Source organism: Loxodonta africana, chromosome 11, assembly GCF_030014295.1.
Source record: "Loxodonta africana isolate mLoxAfr1 chromosome 11, mLoxAfr1.hap2, whole genome shotgun sequence".
NCBI lineage: Eukaryota > Metazoa > Chordata > Mammalia > Proboscidea > Elephantidae > Loxodonta > Loxodonta africana.
The window spans coordinates 86,993,789-87,012,339 of record NC_087352.1 but is presented as its reverse complement, the minus strand read 5'-3'; the positions used below and the strand labels follow the sequence as shown (position 1 = coordinate 87,012,339).

Here is an 18,551-nt window from a genome sequence, read left to right as displayed (position 1 = left end):
AAAGTAAAAATTATATCAGCTTAACGGCAAATACTAGGAAGGGTTGTGTCCTTGTTTGAGTGGCTTAGATTGGAATGTAATACCTGAGAGCATAGGTGTCAGAAGCCACAGAAACAAAGGAGATGGTAAAACTACTCGGCAGGGCTCCTATATATGCATATACACCTCCTGGAATACCTAGAACCTTAAAATAAGCCCTCCACCTTTTTGACTCTAAGTAGCTCAAGTTTGTTGCTTTGTGACCAAGGATAATTTAACTAAAATGGTATGAAAAACATGCAGCAAAGCCAGGTTATTGGGATTTTAATCACACTTGCTGCAGTTCCTGGGAGGACATTTGATACCACAAGAATAAAGTGAGTAACGTTACTGTTTCATTTTTCCCAAACTAGTGTCCTGCAGAATACTTCACACAGTATTGGGTAGGAGTGGATGGGTGTGCACTAAAAAAAAAAGCATGTTCTGAGGTCAAATACGTTCAGTAAATACCACATGGAATAAATGACTTCTGAGCAGTAGACAAGACTTTTTTTTTTTTTTTTTTTGAAGGCAGAAGAAGGTATTTTATTGAAGGAAACTTAAAAGGTAATAATTATCTCCTTAAAAATAATAAATATAAACAAAAGTTACTAAAATAATAGAAATAATAGCAATTTGAGGATCAAAACCTAATTCATCTCTAAGGCAATATAGTGTAATCATTAAACACTGACCACAAAAATCTTTACTGGAGCAGATCGCCAGGTCTTTCTCTTGCCACTGAGTGGGTTCCGCTGACCTTTCAGTTAGCAGCCAAGGGCTTTACCATTAGGCCACCAGGTGTTGGGTGCCATCGAGTTGATTCTGAATCATAGCGATCCTATAGGACAGAGGAGAACTGCCCCGTAGGGTTTCTTAGGAGCCCTGGTAGCACAGTGGTTAAATCAGTGGGCCACTAGCTGAAGGATTTGCAGTTCGAATCCACGAGCCCCTCTGCGGGAGAAAGATGTGGCAATCTGATTCCTAAAGATCTACAGCCTCGGAAACCCTATGGAGCAGTTCTACTCTATTCCCTAGAGTCAACTCGGAATTGACTCGACAACGGGTAATCTTTAGGAGAGCAGATCGTCAGGTGCTTTCTCCTAAGGAACGGCTGGTAGGTTCGAACCACCGATCTTCCCATTAGCACCCAAGCACTTAACCATTATGCCACCAGTGTCCCTTGAACTCCCAGGAACTATTGTAAATTATTTTAACGAATACAAAATTTCCCAGACCTCGATAAACTGAATGCTTCAAAAGTCAGCGGAGCAAGGGCGGGGGTTTGGGGACTATGGCTTAAGGGGACTTCTAAGTCAATTGGCAAAATAATTCTATTATGAAAACAGTCTGCATCCCACTTTGAAATGTGGCGTCTGAGGTCTTAAATGCTAACAAGCGGCCGTCTAAGATGCATCAATTGGTTTCAACCCACCTGGATCAAAGGAGAATGAAGAACACCAAGGTCACACGATAACTATGAGCCCAAAAGACAGAAAGGGCCACATGAACCAGAGACTTACATCATCCTGAGACCAGAAGAACTAGATGGTGCCTGGCCACAACCGATGACTGCCCTGACAGGGAGCACAACAGAGAACCCCTGAGGGAGCAGGAGAACAGTGGGATGCAGACCCCAAATTCTCATAAAAAGACCAGACTTTACGGTATGACTGAGACTAGAGGAATCCCGGCGGTCATGGTCCCCAAATCTTCTGTTGGCCCAGGACAGGAACCATTCCCGAAGACAACTCATCAGACGTGGAAGGGACTGGACAATGGGTTGGAGAGAGATGCTGATGAAGAGTGAGCTACTTGTATCAGGTGGACACTTGAGACTGTGTTCGTATCTCCCGTCTGGACGGGAGATAGGAAGGTAGAAAGGGTTAGAAACTGGCAAAATGGTCACGAAAGGAGAGACTGGAAGGAGGGAGCAGGCTGACTCATTAGGGGGAGAGTAAGTGGGTGTATGGAGTAAGGTGTATATAAGCTTATATGTGACGGACTGACTTGATTTGTAAACTTTCACTTAAAGCACAATAAAAATTATTAAAAAAAAAAATTTCCCAGACCGCAAAAACCTGATGTAGTTATATACAGAAAATTAGCCAACTGTGCTTTTCATCATATATGGTCAAAGAAGATTTCAAAATAATTGTTAGTCTATTTTAGATGTTTCAAAAATATGAAACAAAATTATGTGATCAGCAATGAGTTTGCTTCATTTGTGTGTGTGTGCAAAAACTAAGTTGAGTTTATCTAAAACCATAAAGTTACAGTTACTATGTTGCATAAGTCTATGGCTTATATTTTCATTTTCTTAACAGCGTCTTTTGAAGGTCAGAAGTTCTTTATTTCGATAAAGTCAAATTCGTGGATTTTTTTCTTTTTTTGGATCATGCTTTTGGTGTCATATCTAGAAAATCTTTGTGTAATCCAAGGTCACAAAGATTTTCTCCTGTTTTCTTTGAGAAATTTTAATTAAACTTTGATTATTGTAGCTTTGTACTAAATCTTAAACTCAGGAAGTATAAGCAGTGGTGTACTGAAGCTGACTTGCACCCACTCACAAGAGTTGATCGTGTCCTTTTCTTCTCAATTCTGTTTAGTAATGTCATGTTAGTAGCTCAAAATCAGTCACAGGGTATTTACACTGTGAAAATATTCTTAGAGAGCTATTTGCTAAATATTTATCAGCACCATTGAGTGTAACTTTTCCAACTTGGTTCTTTTTTAAAGATGTTCTAGCTATCTGAGGTCCTTGGCATTTGCACGTAAATTTTAGAATTCAAATGTAAATTTCTGCGAAACTGCTGAGGTGTTTATTGGAATTGCATTAAATACATAGATCAATTTGGGGAGAAATGACATGTTAACAATATTAACTCTTTCAATCCATGAACCCAGTATATCTCTCAATCTGGTTAGCTCATTGCCGTCGAGCTGATTTTGGCTTACAGCAACCCTGTAGGACAAAGTACAACTGCTCCATATGGTTTCCAAGCAGCGGCTGGAGGATTCGAACTTCTGACCTTTCAGTTAGCAGCTGAACTCTTAACCACTGCACTACAAGGGCTCCAAATTAGGTCTTCTTTAATTTTCAATAGCAATATTTTATAGATTTGAGTTACAGTTCTTATATAGTTTTGTGAGATTTGTGCCAAAATAGTTATTTTTGGTACTATCGTAAATGATACTGTTTTCTGAATTTTAACTTTAGATTACTCATTGCTATTATTTGTTGATTATGGCTTTAGTATATTGACCTTATATACTACAAACTTTCTAAACTCATTTATACTAGTATTTTTTTTGAAGATTCCATAGAATTTTCTACACAGACGAGTATGTCTGCAAATATAGTTTCACTTCTTCTTTTCCAGTCTGAATGGCATTTATTATTTTTTCTTGTCTTATTTCATTGGCTGGAACCTCTAGTACACACTGAATATACGTGGATATCTTTGCCTTGTTTCTAAACTTAGGAGAAAATCTTCCATTCTTTTACCATTACTTGTGATGTTAGCTGTAGGTTTTTACAAATACCTTTATCAGAATGAGGAAGTCTCTCCCATTTGTAGTTCTCTGATTTTTTTTTTTTTTTTTTTTGTATGTATCTAGATAGTCACATTGTTTTTCTTTTTTCAGCCTGGTGCAAATGGTTCATGTGCTCAGTCGCTAATCAAAAGGTTGGAGGTTTGCGTCCACCCAGAGGCACCTTGGAAAAAAGTCCTGGTGATCTACTTCTGAGAAGTCAGCCGTTGAAAACCCTGTGGAGCACAGTTCTACCCTGACACACACAGGGTCGCCATGAGTCAGAAATGTCTTGATAGCAACTGGGACTGGAACTGAAAAATATTATAAATTGCATTGATTTTTTTAGTGTTAAACTTTACGTTTCCAGGATAATACCCCACTTGGTCATGACGTAAGATCTCTATTACGTGTTGCTGAACTCAATTTGCTAAAATTTTATTAAGAAATTTACAACAGTGTTAATGAAGCATATTAATTTGTAGTTTTCTTTTCTTGTAGTGTCCTTGTTTGGTGTTGGTAGCAGAATAATGCTGACCTTATAAAATGAGTTGGGAAGTATTTCCTCCTCTGATTTGCTGGAAAAGTTTGTGTAAAATTGGTATTATTCCTTTCTGAGAAGTTTGTAAGAACTCACCAATAAAATCATCTGGACCTGGAGTTTTCTTTGTAGTTAGGTTTTTAATTAGAAATTAAGTTTCTTCAATCGATACAGGGCTATTTTATCTTGAGTGAGTTTGGTAGTTTGTGTCTTTCAAGTAATTTGTCCATTTCATCTAAGAGGTTGACTTTGCTGACTGGAAGTTGTTTATAATACTCCCTTATTATACTTTTAATGTCTGTTGCATCTGTAGTGGGATCCCTTCTCTCATTCCTGATACTGATAATCTGTGTTTTCTCCTTTTTGTTCCTGATCAATGTAGCTAGAGATTTATCAATTTTATTGGTTTGGTAAAAAACCCAGCTTTTAGTTGCACTAATTTTCTGTACCATTTTTCTGTCTTCAGATTCACTGATTTCTGCTCTGATCTTTATTGTTCCTTTTCTGTTATTTTTCTAGATTCTTAAAGTAGAAGCTGAAGTCATTGACTTGAAGCTTCTTTTGTTTTTCTTCAACATGGACGTTTAGTGTTATAAATTTCCTTCTAAGTACTGCCTTAGCAACATCTCACAAATTTTAATATGCTGTATTTTTTTAATTGTTAAAAAATATGTTAATTACCTTTTAAAGAAAGTTTAATAAGAATATAACTTTATGTTAACCAACATAGCTACCATATATGGCTCTTTGCTTTGTGTAGATGCAGAGTTCCATCTGATGTCATTTTCTTTCTACCCGAAGGACTTTAACATTTCTTATATGTCTGCTGGTGATGAATTCTTTTAATTTTTGTATGTCTTCAAAAACAAGTCTTTATTTCAATTTTTTTTCCAAAAGATCATTTTGTGGCTATAAAATTCTGGTTTTATGCTTTTTTTCTTTCAGTACTTAAGAGATGTTGTTCTGTCTTCTGGATTGTATTGTTTCTAATGAGAACTTTGCTGTCATTCTTATCTTTGTTCCTCAGTATGTATATCAATCAGGGTTTTCCAGAAAAAAAAAACCAGAAACAACAGGAGATCTTATATAAATAAATAGATTTTAAGGAAATGACTCATGGGGGCTGGCAAATCTGAAGCCACAGGGAAGGCCAGTGGGCTGGAAACTCAGGCAGGATTTCTGTGTTATAGTCTTGAAGCAGAACTCCTTCTCCAGGAAACCTCAGTTTTCTGTGTTAAGGCCTTCAAATCACTCACATTATTCGAAGTAATTTCCTTTACTTAAAGTCCATTGGTTGTAAATATTCATTACATCTATAAAATACCTTCACAGCAACATCTGGACACCATAGCCTAACCAAACTGATGCATTAAATTAACTACCAAAATGTGTTTTGTTTTTGTTTTTTGGCTGCTTTTAAGATTTTCTTTTTATCACTGCTTTTACGTGATTTGATTATGATGTGTCTTAATGTAGTTTTCTTCAGTGTTTCCTGTGCTTCTAGCTCGTAGAACTTCTTAGATCTATGGGGTTTTAGTTTTCTTCAAGTTTGGAAATATTTGGGCCATTACCTCTTTAAATATTTTTTCTTTCTCCCCTCCCCCTCTTTTGTGGACTTCATTTAGATGTCTTTTAGGTTACCTGAAGTTCAGTGATGCTTCGTTAATTTTTTTCCCTGGTCTTTTTTCTCTCTCTGCTTCATTTTAGATAGTTTGTAATATTATATCTCCATATTCACTAATCTTTTCTATTGTAGTGTCTAATCTACTGTTAATCCCACTCAGCGTATTTTTTATCACAGACATAGTTTTCACGTCTGGAAGTTTGATTTTTTATGTCTTTCATCTCTACGCTTTTCATGCTCAATCTTTCCTCTATCTTCTAAAAAATATAGAATATAGTTATAATAAATGTGTCAATGTCTTTGTCTACTAATTTTATCATCTCTGTCATCTTGAGTCTTTTTTTTAAATAATATTTTATTGTGTTTTCACTGAAAATTTACACAGCAAATTAGTTTCCTATTTAACGATTACTACACAAATTGTTCAGTGACATTGGCTACATTTTTCACAACATGTCAACTATTAATTACATTTTGGATGTTTCGTTTCCAGTAATCTGGATTTCCTGTCCCCATATCCTTCCATCTTTGTTTAATGGTTGACCGCCAGGCTTCTCCCCACCGGTGTTTTCTGAAGGGCGAGGGAAGGTGGCCTGGCGGCCACCGCAAAACCCATGGCTGCCGCCAGGAAACTCAGCACCTTCCACCTCCCACCATTGTCCACGATTGGAGAAATCATTAAGTTGTTCAAAATGCAAGCATCGAAGCAGCTGTCCCAGAACTTTCTCCTGGACTTGAGGCTAGCGGATAAAATTGTAAAGAAAGCTCGCAATCTTAGAAATGCTTATGTTTATGAAGTAGGCCCCAGGCTGGAGGCAATCACAAGATCTATTCTCAACGCCAGTGTTGCTGAACTCCTGGTGGTTGAAAAGAACCCTCAATTCATTCCTGGATTACAGACGCTTTCTGATGCAGCACCTGGAAAACTGAGAATTGTCCATGGAGATGTGTCGACCTTTAAGATAGAAAAAGCTTTTCCAGGAAGTCTTAAAAGACAGTGGGAGGATGATCCACCAACTATCCATATTATTGGAAATCTGCCTTTTAGTGTATCAACTCCACTGATTATCAAGTGGCTTAAAGATGTTTCCTGTTGAGATGGGCTTTTTGCTTATGGCAGAACCCAAATGACTCTGGCTTTTCAAAAGGAAGTGGCAGAGAGACTTACAGCCAGCAAAGGAAGCATACAGCATAGTCAGCTCTCTATTATGGCCCAGTACCTCTGCAGCATTCAGAACGTCTTTACGATTCCAGGTCAAGCGTTTATCCCCAAACCAGAGGTGGACGTGGGAGTGTGATTTCACTCCCCTGATGGAGTCCATGATAGAGCAGCCATTTAAGTTGGTGGAAAAGCTTGCCCAGAACACATTTTAGATCAGAAGGAAATACTGCTACTGAGGGCTGGGAATGTTATTCCCTGAAGCTCAATGCTTAGAAAGCACTGGAAAACTGCTGCAGTTGGCAGAAGCGGACCCCACTCTCTGGCCCTGTCAGCTCTCTCTCACACTTTAAAAGCCTCTGTGGTGTTTACTGGAAAATGTGTGACAGAAACCCTCACCTCTTTGCATATAACTTCTGAGAAGAACTCAAGCAGAGTAACAGCAAAAATCAGAACAAGGAGGTGCATCAGTAGAGTTACAGACTTTAGCTGTTACTTTAGACACTAACATTTCTTCTGTGTGTACTCTTTTGTCTTGCACAGGATGACATTAAAAATGCCAATGACCAGAAAAAAATAAAATAATTGTTGACCATTTGGTTTCATAGCTGTGTTGGTTCTGACTGACTGATTTTTCTCTTCATTATGGGTCTTATTTTCCAGTTTCTTCATATGTTTTTTAATTTTTCATTGTAAGCCAGACACTGTAATTTTACCTTATGAGATGTTGGACATTTTTTATTCTTATTAATGCTCTTGGAAACCCTGGTGGCATAGTGGCTAAGTGCTATAGCTGCTAACCAAAGGGTCAGCAGTTCGAATCCGCCAGGTGCTCCTTGGAAACTCTACAGGGCAGTTCTACTCTGTCCTATAGAGTTGCTATGAGTCAGAATCGACTTGACGGCAGTGGGTTTGGTTTGGTTTGGTTTTTGGTTATTAAGAGCTTTGCTCTTGGATGCAGTTGTTTGGAAACAGTCTGTCCTTTTTAGGTTTTGCTTTTAAGCTTTATTAGGCAAGACCAGAGCAGCTTTTAGTTTAAGGCTTGCACTACTATTGAGGCAAAAACTTTCTGGGTGCTTGACCCAGTGTCCAGTGAATGCTGAGGTTTTCCACTATAGCTAGTGGGAACAGGAATAGTTCTGGCCCAATATGAGTAGGTATTTTCCCCTCTAATTCTTTCAGGTAGTTTTCTCCCTGGCCTCCACTATTTATCTCACATGGTTGCTCTCATCAGAATTCAGCTTAAGACTCAAAGGAGACCCTCTGCAGACTTCTGGAGCACTTTGTCTCTCTTTTTTAATTTTATTGTGGTAAAATATATAGCGTGAAATTAACCATTTTTAAGTGCAAAATTCAGTGACATTAATTAAATTCACAATGTTGTGCAACTATCACCACTGTCTGTTTCCAAATTTTTTCGTCACCACCCCAAAAAGCTCAGTACCCATTAAGCAACAGCTTTCCATTTCATCCTTCCCCAGAGCCTGGTTACCAGTAATCTACCTTGGTCTCTATACATTTGCCCATTCTAGATATCTCATATAGGTAGGATCCTACAATATTTGTCCTTTTGTGTCTGACTTATTTCACACAGCATACATAATCTCTTCAAAGTTCGTCTGTACTGTGGCATGTATCAGAACCTTTTTATGGCCAAATAATGTTCCATTGCATATATACATCACGTTTTGTTTACCCATTCTGTTGATAGACACTTGGGTTATTTCTACCTGTTGTCTCTTATGAATAATGCTGCAATGAATATTGATGTACAAATATCTGTTCGAGTCCCTGCTTTCAATTCTTTTGTGTATATATCCAGGGGTGGAATTGCTGGGTCATATGGTAATTCTATACTTAACTTTTTGGGGAACCGCAAAACTGTTTTCCACAGTAGCTGCATCATTTTACATTCCCATCAGCAATGAATGAGGGTTCCAATTTCTCCTCACCCTTGTCAACACTTGTTATTCTCTGTTTTGTTTTGTTTTGTTTTTTAAATAATAACCATCCTAGTGGGTATGAAGTGGTACTTCACTGTGGTTTTAAGCTAAAGATTGGCAGTGCCATGGAATAAAGGCCTAGCAATCTGCTTCCATAAAGATTACAGCCAAGAAAACCTCATGGAGCAGTTCTACTCTGTAACACATGGGGTTGCCATGAGCTGGAATCGACTGAACAGCAACAGATTAATGAGGTTAATGAGTAATGACATTGAGTATCTTTTCATGTGCTTATTGGCCATTTATATATTTTCTTTGAAGAACTTGGGATTCCTGGTGGCATAGTGGTTATAGTGTTCAGCTGTTAACCAAAAGATTGGTGGTTTGAGCCCACCAGCCACTTCATGGGAGGAAGGCGTGTCAGTCTGCTTCCATGAAGATTTACAGCCTTGGAAACTGTATGGGGCAGTTCTACTCTGTCCTACAGGGTCGCTATGAGTTGGAGTCAAGTCAACAGCAGTGGGTTTTGAAGAACTATCTATTCAGGTCCTTTGCCCATTTTTTGATTGGGGTGTTTGTCTTTTCGTTGTTGAGTTCTAGAAGTTTTAGATAGGTAGATGATAGATAGATAGATAGATAGATAGATAGATAGGTAGGTAGATAGACAGACAGATAGATAGATAGACAGATAGATTAGGTAGATGATAGATACAGATGCAGATATAGATATAATCTGGATATTAAACCTTTATTAGTTATATAAACTCTAAATATTTTCTCCTATTCTGTAGGTTGTCTTTTCATTTTCTTAATAATGTCCTTTGATGTGCAGAAGTTTTAATTTTGGTGAAATCCAATTACCTATTTTTTCTTTTGTTGCTTGTGCTTTTGGTGTTGTATCTAAAAATCCATTGCCAAATACAAGGTTTTGAAGATTTACCCCTAAGTTTTCTTCTAAAGGTTTTATGATTTTGGTGGCGATCTCTTTTTGTGCTGCTCTCTCCTCTCTGGTACTCTGCCCTATGAACTCTGGACACCTTACCTTCCCCAGATTTCCTGCTCCATCTCCTCAACTTTGTGAGGCCACTAAACTGTAACTGGGTTGTCCCTGTCTTTGCCAGGGCCTGGAAACTCTCTCCAGGCCTTATGCTAAAGTAATTGCAGGGCTCACCTTTTTGTTTCTTCTCTCTTAGGGATCACCATTCTTTGTTGGCTGATGTGCACTGTCTTAAAAGGATTATTTTACACAGTTTTGTCCTGTTATTGGTGTTTTAGATTGGAGGGTAGATCCGATTCCTATAACTCTATCTCGGTTGGAAGCAGAAGTCTTAGTGTTTCACTCTTAATGTTGTAGTACTTGTGGCCTTCTTCAGAGGACTGCTCTTGGGTTACTAGAGCCACTTCTGTGGAGATGCTGAGAGCCAGAAGTGCCTGGAAGTTTACATCCCCCTGGGGTAGCCAGAACCCAGTGAATGGTACTGGAATATGAAAGGCCAGTTCCTTTGCCTCCAAGTGGGATACATTTTTTGGGTATATTTTATATCCTGGAGCTCCCTGGGATCAGGCTTATGCCGAAACCATACCCTTGTTTTTCTTTTTTTTTCTTTCTGGTCCTACATCCCTGACTGTCTTACTGGCTTCATAGGGTAACACATTTCTAATAAGTCAGTCACTTGTACCTGAATCCATTTCTCAGTGTTAGCTTTTGGTGAACCCAAACTAATATTAGCTTGCATTTTAGAATTTCTCTTCTGTAAAATGTCCCCTTGACTGGTCTAGTTTGCTTTGGCTTCTACATTTTTAAAATTGTTCACTTGTCCAAAAGAACCTCAGAATAAAAATTTTGAGCTGAATAAATATTTAAAAATTATCCAAACACCCTCATTTAATAAACAAAGCAACTGAAGCACAGGATATTAAATAAATAACCCATGACTAACCCAACCCAGTGCCATCGAGTTGATTCCAACTACATAACCTACATAACCTAAAAGTAACTGAGGCAAGCTAAGAATCATGTTTCCTGATTTAGGCTTATTGAGGTAAAACATGCTCCTAATTTCCTAATAATCAGGTTTTACTAGCTATTAGGGCATATGTTGAAACCCTTGCTATGAATATTGGCAGATAAAAATGTTTGTGCATACTTTTCCTGCAGACGCCAAGTTTGTACTTGTACCATTTTAATTGTCTTCCCCATTTCATGATCTTCAGATATTAACCCTTGGTGATGATTTTCTATCAACGTTGCATCAATTAGGAAACACTTTCAAATCACCGGGATAGCTCAGCTTAACTACACTGTAGACAATAACTGATGTTTTTAGGTTTGACCTGTAAAGTAGAAATATAATTCTGGTTCAAAGTAGGCTACGTTTTTTCTCGTCATTGTGACAAGTTCAATATTGCTATATGAGGCTGTCAAAATTATATCAGAAAAAGAATTGTACTTGAAGACACGCAAGTTAAAAGAAAGTGGTGAACATTTGCATTTAAGAAAATCCTTCAAATTTTAATTTACTATTATTTCTTACAATTTGTATAAGTATGAAAAGAACACAGTATTTAAAGTACAAGAGGTACTGTGTATTTTTTCATTAATTTAAAAAATATTAACTATGCCAAATCACATTCTCTCCCCTGGAGATGATTCTTTTTAAAACTGAGCCTTAATGGATAAAAAGTTGCATATGGGAGAAAGGAATGGCTATTAGATGACCACATGCTGATATAAATGTCATTTCTAGGTAAGAGGCATGGAAGGAATTACAACAAAAGAACACCTGTATGTCCTAGACAAACTCCACCTACTAAGCTTTCTTTGGGTAATAAGCTACTCTTTTGGTTTTTAAATACCCTCATAAATGATTAAATCAACCGATCAATCACACAATCACTTTAATGAATGTAATACCTAAATGAAATCAACCTCCATAGAAAAAGTTTGCATGGGGAAAGAGAAAAGACCAAAGATAGCTCTTGGCCTGTAATTACATATGCAGAGTGAATCTATCCCTTTCCCACAGATAGGTTTAAAGCTTCAAGATAAAGGTTAATACACAAGGCTTGGGAGTCAGGCTGCCTGGGTTTAGAAAAATGGCTCTACCTCCTAACAGTTATTTTGCCTCCAGAAAGTTAAAAAAAAAAAAAAAGTCTTATTTTCCTCCTCTGTAAGAATATACAATAAATAGCAATGTTTATCTACTGGGAACATTTAAAAATTCAATGAGATGACATAGAAAATATAATAGCAATGTTTGTCTACTAGAAACATTGTAAGAATTCAATGAGATGATATATGAAAAGTACTTAGAACGATGCCTGGCGTTGACCCAGTGCCCAGTGCTGTCAAGTCGATTCCGACTCATAGCGACCTTATAGGACAGAGTAGAACTGCCCCATAGAGTTTCCAATGAGTGCCTGGCGGATTCAAACTGCTGACCATTTGGTTAGCAGCCGTAGCACTTAACTACTACGCCACCAGGGTTTCCACCTGGCATTGACCAACAAATGATAGCTGTTATCATTACTGTTATTAGTTGCTCTAGTCAAAGTACTTACAAGCCCTTTCAAGACTCAAACAATGTCAGAGAGCTGGACAAAAAAAAAAAAAAAAATTGAGTAGAATATGAAAAACAGGGCAACTATATGTTTAATGGAGCCCGATGGTGCGATGGCTAAGAGCTCAGCTGCAACCAAAATGCCAGCAGTTCGAATCCACCAGCCACTCATTAGAAACCCTATGGGGCAGTTCTATCCTATAGGGTTGCTATGAGGTTGGAATTGACTCGATGGCAATGGGTTTGGTTCCGGGTTTTTATACAGTTAATAAGAGCCCTGGTGGCATGCTGGTTAAGGGCTCAGCTGCTAACTGATAGGTTGGTGATTCGAACCCACCAGGAGCTCCTCAGGAGAAAAGACCTGATCTGTTCCTGTAAAGTGTAGCCCGGAAAACCCTATGTGGCAGTTCTACTCTGTCATATAGGGTTGTTAGGAGTCAAAATTGTGTGTATGTGCCACATTTTGTTTATCCATTCACCCGTTGATGAACACTTAGGTTGTTTCCATCATTTTGCTATTGTGTCTAAGTTCTTTTTATCTGTTGGTTTCTTTCGGTCTCTTTCGTGTTAGATGATCTTTGTATCTGAGAATGAGGCACATATATGCTGATTTTCAGTTCTGTGGACCTGGGTGGGACTGACTGGTTGATTTCTACTAGTAATAGTTGATTTCTACTATTAATAGGCTTAATATTAGGATAGGGTTTCTTAATCTTGGCACTATTGACATATTGGGAAGGATAATTATTTGTCAAGTTGGGTGAGAATGTTGTCCTGTGCATTATAGGATGTTTAGCAGCATCCCTGATCCCTTCCCCCTAAATACCAATATGATTTCCCAGTTGTGACAATGAAAAAATTTCCCCAAACATTGCCAAATATTTCCTAGGGGGCAAAATCGCCCATAGTTAAGAACTGCTGTATTAGGGTGATTGGGGTCTTGAGAGTTTCTCAGAGAGAAATTCTCCAGTATTCTGCTTTGGGAGTAGAGTGTGTGAACTTTGTTACCAGCATTTGGGAACCAAGCAGAGGAACGGAGCTGGGTATCTCACCATTCAATGTGAAGACTTTGACTTACTCTCTGTGATTGGCAGAATAATGGCCTCTCAAAGATGTTCACATCCTAATCCCAAGAACTTGTTAATATGTTACGTTACATGGCAAAGGAGAATTAAGATGGCAGATAGAATTCCAGTTGCTAATCAGCTGACCTTAAAATAAAGAGATTATCCTGAATTATCCAGGTGGGCTAAATGTAATCACAGAGGTTCTTTAATGTGGAAGAGAGAGGTAGAAAAGTCAATGTCAAAGTGATACAATGTGAGAAAGACCCATCCAGCCTTTGAAGATGGAGGAAGGTAATCAACTATGAGCCAAGGAATATAGGCAGTCTCTAGAAGTTGGAAAAGGCTGGAAAAAGCAAGAAAAGTCTTCCCTAGAACCACCAGAAAGGAACGCAGCCCTGCTGATATATTTATTTTAATCCAGTGAGCCCCATTTTGGACTTCTGATTTACAGAACTGTAAGATAATAAATTTGTACTGTTTTACGCCATTAATTTTATGGTGATTCATTACAGCAGCAATAGGAAACTAATACAATCTCTGTGTTTTCAGTATGGTACTTTACCATCTGTTGGGGGACAGCTCTAGCAAGGAAAGACTCGCACTATGTGTCCTGGCAGATAATCTGAAGAACTGACACATAGCCCTTTCCAGATTCATGAGTTTATTCAGGGAAACTTACTGACACCGGCAAGCAGCTGCTCTCCAGTGGTGGCTGGCTGGAGTATTTTCTACAAGCACCTAGAAAGGGACCCAAGCCTAATACCATTCCAGCCGGGACCAAGGCTCACTGTTTTTCTCCCACGTCCGTGGGCAGTCGGTGCTCCCAGGGACTTCACTTCCAGGCCCAGATGTTTTCCTTCTTGTTGCTAAGGCATTCTTCGGCCTTGGCCACTGGCCCAGTCATGCCACTCCTGGCCTTGTACCTTAGCCTGAGACCATCCTGAATTCATCTCCAGCTTCAGAGAACAGCAAAGCTGATTCTATTAGGGAGGCGATGCATATACTTGAATAGCATTACCTTACACCATCCACTCTTAGCTCTGCCTGATATTCCCAAATCCAAAACCAATCTGGGACAATCTCTCCAAGAGTGAATGAATTGACAAGTCCTACCTATCTTCAATCAAGGTTGAAGGAGGAACAACCTCCAGGCTTCTGGATTGGGGAAGGGTTCTAGGGAGCAACTGTTCCTTTAAACAGACTTTTAACCAATCCTCTTATTTCAAGACCACCCCATTCCCCAAGGCTATTTAGAGGTGCCTTGCGCCTCCAATTCCTGAACTTTCCCAGGATTCTGCACCAGAAATAGGCTTGCTTTTATTATTGCAATTAGTTAGACTTCATTTTTCTCTATTCTGCTAACTCAGTCACCACTCATCCTTTTCCTTCTTCTAAAAATTTGTAGACATCTTTTATTTGCTACCTCTCTCATTTTCTTTGATCCTTAAGGGTTTGTGCTGTTTTATTTCTTTACTGTCATTTTAGTGGTACTTTTAGAGATAACAGAAATAAATATCCATAGTCAACTACATGTTAAAACGGTTTTCTTTTTAGCTGACATATTATTGAACCCTTACTGTGTACTAGATTTTCAGGTAAACCTGTATGAGAATTATATTATTTGAATCTTATAATAACTCTATGGGGTAGGTATTATTATTTTTACATCATTTCATAAATAAAACTGATGCTTGATTCAGGTGACAAAGTTAATATGGAGCAGAACTGGGATGGAACCCAAGACTTCCAGGCTCTAAAGCAATTTTCTTAACTAATTATACAATCCTGTTAATTTTTACAACTTTCCCTATTGAACAGGGGTCAGAAAACTATGGCCCACTGGCCAAATCTGGCCTGCTGCCTGTTTTTGTAAATAAAGGTTTATTAGAACACAGCTACCTCCATTCATTGACAATTATCTACAGCTGCTTTTGTGGTACAAGGTTAGAGTTGAACTGTTGAAAACAGACAATCTGGCTCACAAAGCCTAAGATATTTATGCTCTGATCCTTTATGAATAAAGCTTCCTGACCCCTGCTCTAGAGAGTAATCTTATTACTAAGTTTTGAAGTCATTGTGTCCTCAGGTTCTTAAAACTTTTGTTGGTGAATCAAATCAAAGGGATTCTTTTTATTGTTCCCTCATCTTTTTGTTATCCCACAGATAGCAATTTTGGTCATAGTTAAAAAAACCAAAAGTCTCTAAACCAATCTCCTTTGTGAAATCTTCCCCATACTCAGTCATCATGATTCTTTTTCTGTGCTCCTACCTCAATTATAACATTTAACACAGTTTGAGTCTCTAACAGTTACATGCATGTGTTTCTCATACTAGTTGTGATTCCCCTAGGGTCTAGTGAGTACTGGAACTGAGTAGATATTTACTTAATAAGCTTCTATTGAATATTTTCTAAGTGCCAGTCAGTATCGTAGACAATAGAAATACAAAAATGAATATGGCAAACTAGATGGTGCCCGGCTACAACCGATGACTGCCCTGACAGGGAACACAACAGAGAACCCCTGAGAGAGCAGGAGAGCAGTGGGATGCAGACCCCAAATTCTCATAAAACCAGACTTAATGGTCTGACTGAGACTAGAAGGACCCCAGTGGTCCTGGCCCCCAGGCCTTCTGTTGGTCCAGGACAGGAACCATTCCCGAAGCCAACTCTTCAGACATGGATTGGACTGGACAATGGGTTGGAGAGGGATGCTGGTGAGGAGTGAGCTTCTTGGATCAGGTGGACACTTGAGACTATGTTGGTATCTCCTGCCTGGAGGGGAGATGAGAGGTTGAAGGGGGTTAGAAGCTGGTGAAATGGACACAAAAAGAGAGAGTGGAGGGAGAGAGCAGGCTGTCTCATTAGGGGGAGAGTAATTGGGAGTGTCTAGCAATGTGTATATGGATTTTTGTGTGAGAGACTGACTTGATTTGTAAACTATCACTTAAAGCACAATAAAAATTATTAAAAAAATAAATAAATAAACACATGCATATGCACACACAAAAAAAATGAATATGGCATCTTTCGATTAATGTGTATTCTATTTAATTAGGTACCGAAGTAGGAAAAGAAGCTCAACATGGCGTCTGGGCCTATGGTCCCAGAAACAACTGCATCAGAATCACCAGAAGAAGTTGGGCATCATCTGTTTGTACTGAATCAGAATCTCTGCTCATGACATCCGTAATTTGTAGTCTTAATAAGCACATCAGATAACACTAAAGCAGGAAAGTTTGAGAATCACTGCATCAGTAGATATGAAAGACTGTTTCTAAATGTGTAAGTATTATGAGAGAGCAAGAACAAATCCCACATGATCTTTCTTAAAAGAAACTAATTTCTGTCAAAATGTGACCTTGCTGAGCTCAATGTTGCTCACTTCTTCCTTCCAAGTTTACTGGACGGCGTGCTTAAATGGGACTTTCAACATTACTCCCATCTCTTACTAAGCTGTAGGTTCCTTATCTTTTTCGCCATTGTGAGTCCTGTGCCTGGCAACAGTAGGTATCAACAACAACAACAACAAAAGAAAACCCTGGTGGCGTAGTTACGTTGGTCAAATTGGTGAATATCCATGGTAACTCTCCAAGTTGTCCCTACTGTATATGAATAATAATTTTTCCAATTTTAGACTAGGATAATACAAGGATCATCTGAGAAGAAGGAAGATATCATATCCAGGCATATGTTTAGTCAACCTATACCTTATTTCCCTACATCTAGACATATTTCCTCCTAGTTCTCAAGGCTATTACCATTGTATAGATACCAACCTCTCCCCTCAAAGCTAGACAAAGCAAGGCCAAGCGGACTAGGGGAAGCTGTTGGGCATTATGGGATTCTTCTTAATTGTAGATAATCTACTGCTAGAGGCTTTGGTCTGCAGAGAGTCCTAGAGAGAATTTTAAAAAGGATAACCTACCTCTGTGGATAATACGCCACTTACAAGTATCTACAATGAGAGTGTTATAACAATGGTCTCTTACTAAACCTGAAAGATTTACCCCTCCCACTAGAACTCTGAATTTTTTTGCTGGAGGCTACAATATTCTGAGTAGTCTGTTGGGAGTTGAAGGGAGGTGGGGATAATTCACCCTATACAAGCTTAGCAGAGCTGAGCCGCTGCAGCATGTTGGGCTAGCCTTTGATGCGGACTGGTTGGACGGGTTCTGGATCTACAGAAGAACCGGTTTGACTGGCCTGTTATGCCAACATATTCTGGTTTGATTCCATGTTCCACAGACTGTAGAAACCTGCCCAGCCAGTTAAATGAAAGGCATATTAGGTTATCCACTGCACACAGTAGTATATAGCTTAGATGCAGCAGAATTTGTCCACATAGCAGTAGTGTCTAGCAAACTCTACTGTGGTCCAGAGAGGTGGCTTCCACTGATTTCATGTTTAAAGTTCATAGCTTCAGGAAAAGTCAGCGGTAAAACACCTTCTGCTTTTGACCAAGAGCAAAGGTTTTCTAAATAAACTGAAGGGTAAGTTAATGTATTTTTTATATTCCTCAATTTCTATGTATTTTTGGTAGGTTGAATTAAGAGATGAAGTTTAAGAAAACTATTTTTAATATAATAATACTTGCATTATACCTTTTCTGTAAAGTTGGCTACATATCATTTTATGACACTTGTATGCATGTTCTTTGATATGTTTGGATAAAGGTTATCTGGTACATAATATACTTTTATTATATGATTTATTATATATATATTTTATTGGGCATGGCTACAGTAATTTTAAAAGCTGGGCTGAATAGTTTTGCTAAATATATTTCACATATTAATGACTCAGCTTATCATGTACCTCTGGTAACATACTATTATGTTTCACAGGCTGTTGCTATATGGATAAATTATATAAGGTAAAGCTAATTTTAGGTAGAAATAAAAATTGTCTTTTTAAGGAAAAAAAAGTGTTGACCTGCTTGGTGATCCTAAGTACATTAGAGGAACAATTCACAGCAAGAACTGAGGAGTGTGAAAAATAAAGATTGTGGAATCTGGTAACTGATTAACTATCGGAGCTCAAAAGCACTTGCTGAGCTGAATAGAAAGGAATGAAGACAGGTTTTGTCATGCCTACTAGGTCTTAA

General features: G+C 38.4%; 1 pseudogene; it reads left to right on the top strand.

The window, feature by feature from the left end:
• The first annotated feature begins 5,472 nt into the window (after positions 1 to 5,472).
• Positions 5,473 to 7,350, top strand: LOC100663215 (dimethyladenosine transferase 1, mitochondrial-like; annotated as a pseudogene).
• The last annotated feature ends 11,201 nt before the right edge of the window (positions 7,351 to 18,551 follow it).